Source organism: Capra hircus, chromosome 13, assembly GCF_001704415.2.
Source record: "Capra hircus breed San Clemente chromosome 13, ASM170441v1, whole genome shotgun sequence".
NCBI lineage: Eukaryota > Metazoa > Chordata > Mammalia > Artiodactyla > Bovidae > Capra > Capra hircus.
In genome coordinates, this window is record NC_030820.1 from 14,506,706 (window position 1) to 14,511,282 (window position 4,577).

General features: G+C 42.5%; 1 non-coding gene across 1 annotated transcript; it reads right to left on the reverse strand.

The window, feature by feature from the left end:
- Nucleotides 274-346, reverse strand: TRNAC-GCA. The gene has a single exon. It is a non-coding gene; the product is annotated as a tRNA-Cys (tRNA).

Here is a 4,577-nt window from a genome sequence, read left to right on the forward strand (position 1 = left end):
GTCTGTAGGAGGTACTCCAAAATATTCATTTACTAATGTCACTGTATTTTTGGGGTTGCAAGGTGCTCAAGTGTTATAATTCTACAGACAGATGTTTGAATCTCATATCCACTATTCATTGCCTATGTGACCTTGAAGTGAAGTGAAGTGAAATCGCTCAGTCATGTCTGACTCTTTGCAACCCCATGGACTGTAAGCTACCAGGCTCCTCTGTCCATGGAATTTTCCAGGCAAGAGTATTGGAGTGGGTTGCCATTTCCTTCTCCAGAGGATCTTCCCAGCCCAGGGATCGAACCTGGGTCTCCTGCATTGCAGGCAGACGCTTTACCATCTGAGCCACTAGGGAAGCCCTAATGTGACCTTGAGTAGATGTTAAAACTCCAGTGAACCCATTTCCCTTTTTGTAAGATGAGGAAAATCACTGCCTCCCAAACCAGTTGGGGTATTTACCAATTGAGGGTTGTGTGCCATGTCTGGTGCCATGCCCACCTGACAATAATAATAATACATAAGACCCTCCCTTCCTTCAGCATGTTTATTTTATAAAACTTTATTAACTGTTACTTTCATTTTAACTCCCCATTGTATACTAAAAGACCGATTCATAATCTCCTCCCATCATACTGTCTCCTTCTCTCATTCCTGAGGGCTTCCCTGGTGGCTCAGACAGTAAAGCGTCTGCCTGCAATGCAGGAGACCCAGGTTCGATCCCCGGGTTGGGAAGATCCCCTGGAGAAGCAAATGGCAACCCACTCTAGTACTCTTGCCTGGAAAATCCCATGGATGGAGGAGCCTCATAGGCTACAGTCCATGGGGTCACAAAGAGTCGGACATGACTGAGCCACTTCTCTTTCTTTCTTTCTTTCTTCTCTCATTCTTAGGGAAATCTGTTTCTTCAATGACGCAAATCTTAGAATGAAAGAAGACAAGCAATGTACCCTCCAGCTCCAGCACCCTTACAATGCGGGATGAATCTTTTAAGAGGCTGCTTCCAAAAGGGAAGGAGTGTATCTGCTCACTGGGTTAGGATGGCAGGTGGTGAAGAAACCGTGTTGTACTTTGGTATGGGGCGTGGAGATGCAGAGAGGTGTCTTCTAAGCACCCATGCCCTAAGGAGCCCTCTCTTCATTCCAAGCATGAAGTTATCCTGCCCACAGGGCTGTGAAGCTATGGGGGTGTTCTGTGTTCAATTTTTTTTTTGACATCCTTATCCTAGTTTCACATTTGGATTATTTTTTATTCCATCAAACACAGATGTGGTCCTAATTCCCTTGTTATACTTGCCATCTCTGCAAGTGCAAACTTCTTTGAAATTATTCTTGTCAAATATACTTCTTGCACATTGGCTAACCAGAAGATCAGAGCTTTCTGCACAAGAAAAGACTTCCTGGCTCAATGTGTCAGTTCCTTTTCATGTAGCTGGATCTTTCAATTTGTAGCATAACCCCTGCAGCACGATAGAGAAAAGATGATATGTCTGAAACGCTGAACCGTAGTCACCCCTGTCTGCCATTATGTTTCCACAGGCATTCTATAAAAAGCTGCAAAACCATGGGGTCTGAGATCTGACACCTGAAATGGCTGCAATCACTCAAAGGCACCCCTTTTCCTATCTCTTGCTGATTGACCCCATCCCATTGCGCCTTTCAATACACAGCCCACAACTCTATATTTAGGGCAATGACCAGACGTCCATGCTGGCTCCAAACACTTCTCACTCCACTTGGATAGTCTCCCCTGTGAGTTGGGTGTTAGAGGAACAATGTTCCTATCTCAGCTCAGCACCTGATTGTGTGATTTCGTACACTTTCAGGAGCTTCCGTGCCCTACAAAAATAATAGACACTTATGACACCTAATATAGCTGAGTGCTTGCTGTCTGCAAGATATAATTCTAAGTGTTTTCTGTGTATGCATGGGTGTACCGATTTTTTTTTAAATGACACCACAATCATGAATGAGGTCCTTTGGCAAGAGAAGAAACTGAAGCACAAACTCTCCCATGTGGTACGTGGTAGGCCTAGAATTTGAACTCATATTATCTTGTTCTAGAGCCTGTGTGCTTAACTCTAAGTTTTATTTGTTTGTAATACACACAACTGCAGTCCAGTCTTATTATCTGCAGTAGTTCTGTCCTATACGTTACTGTCAACACTGAATTAGCAAATACCAACTGACTACTCCCAAGGGAAATATAGGGTTGGGTTCCTGCGAGCCTTTGGTCACAACATTTCATCCATCAATATATAACCCCTCAATACACAACCCTGGTTTATGTGGGTTTCTGTTTAAAGACAGCACACTTTATAGATATTGAAGATTCATTAACATTGAACTCACAGTCAACAGTATTATAGCTCATGCCTAAACAAGCTTTTCTCACACACCTATTTTCTCTGTAAGGCACAGCACAGTCTGCTTATGTTTAGGAACAAGTCAGCATTTCAGTGCTACTTGGGTGCCATTTTAAACAGCAAAATCACCCCAAAAAGTGCACAAAATTGCAAGAAAAACAAGGCATTAAATAGACCACAAAAAGGACCCTTACTTATGACATGAGGGCTGAAACAAGAAGAGTGTTGCCTTGTTAGACCTCAGCTGAGAATGTACACATCAGGTGACTCAGTTTTTTGCTGCTTTTTACGTGTCATCAGGTGACTGTGAAAGCACTCTGAGTTATTGATTTAGGGGTTCAGAGTTACTGGGTAGGTCAGTTTACAAATACAGAATCTGAAATGATGAAGATTGGCTCTAGGCAACAATTGCGGGGAGAAAATCTCAGAAGATCTTCAAACAAGAGTAGAACTAGTTGGTAGAATTGAAAAGAGTTCAGTCCAATCCAGACAGGAGTGCTTCCAAGCAGAGGCTTGGGGCCATTCTACTACTGACACAGGCTATGTCTCTACTCGTCTCTCCAAATCAAAGAACTAACATGGAATATCCTTGCCAACTGACCATGTGCTGAATGAAGCTTTATTTCTCTATGTCTTGACTTGATACTTCTTATAGTTCTACTTTTTGGTTTTCCAGAAGATGCCTTAATTTGCATATACATAGCCTCTGCATCTACAACTAATATTTCTCTTTCTTCATTGGGTTATAAAGGCATCTGAATAGTAGATAATAAAATGCATTTTTTTGCAGAGGAGATAAGCAGTTGGTGGGATGCAATACTGGGGATTACTTCACACCTGTTGCTGTACCCCAGCTCCAGGTGTGCATAGCTCTGTATGTAACCACAGATATGGTAACCACATATGGCCTTGTCTGCTTGAACAGTGAATGTAATTTGATTTATAAAACTGAGAAGTAGAGATGGCTGAATTTCTGCTGTGGTTTTTATCGTTTTCCTACTCCATGATGGTATGCAGACCAGCCACATTGGTGTTACCTGGGAGCTTGTTAAAAATGCAGAAGCTTGGAGACAGAAGAAGATGGTAGAGGAGTAAGGCAGGGGGATCACCAGCCTCCCCGCAGATACATCAAAAACTCATCAAGATATGGAAAAACTCTTACAAAGTACAAATTCTAGGTGACAGCAGAAGACCCCAGGCCTCCACGGGGACAGGTTAAGCTCCCTGAAATGAGGTAGGAGAAAGGAGGAAGACATAAGAAGGGAAAAGACAGAGAACTTCTGGGCAGGAACGTGTGCCCCAAGGGAGGGAGAGAGCCCTGAAACAGGAGTTCCTGTACACAGGGAAACTCCCTCACAGGCGGGCCCAAAGGGGAGCGCAACGTCTCTGAAACACCAGGCAAAGCAGGGACTTGGAGGGCAGTAAACAGAGAAAGCTGCACTTCTCAGCCCATTAACAGCTCATGGACTGCAGCCCCAAACAGGTAGCGGGCTCAGGGAACCGAGAGCGGCATGGCATACAAGCCCAGCCAGTGCACACAACCCTTGCAGCACAGTAGGGCAGGCCCAGGGAGCAAAAATCAAAGGGAAGAAGTAATGCAACCCTACTAAAATAATAAAGCCTGAGAAAAGGAGACTTCAAGTGGAGCAAGTTAGAAAAAAAAAAAAAAGAAGATGAAAAGACAGAGAAATACAGCCCAAATGAAACAGCAAGGTAGAAACTCACAAGACCAAATAAATGAAGAGGAAATAAGTAATCTCCTTGAAAGAGAATTCAGAATCATGATAGCAAAGATGCTCCAAACACTTGAAAATAGAATGGAGAAAATGCAAGAAGCATTTAACACAGTTAATACAGTCACCAAGAACATAGAAGAAATGAAGAATAAGCAAACAGAGATGAATAACACAATTACTGAAATTAAAAATACTCTAGAAGGAAACAATAACAGAATAACTGAGGCAGAGGAACAGATAAGTGAGCTGGAGGATAGAATGGTGGAAATAACTGCTGAAGAGCAGAATAAAGGAAAAGGAATGAAAAGAATTGAGTAAAGCCTCAGAGATATTTGGGACAATATTAAATGCATCAATATTTGAGTTATAGGGGTCCCAGAGGAAGAAGCAAAAAACAAAGGCACTGAGAAAATTTTTGAAGAAATTATAGTTGAAAACTTTCCCAACATGGGAAAGGAAATAGTCAATCAAGTCCAAGAAGCACAGAG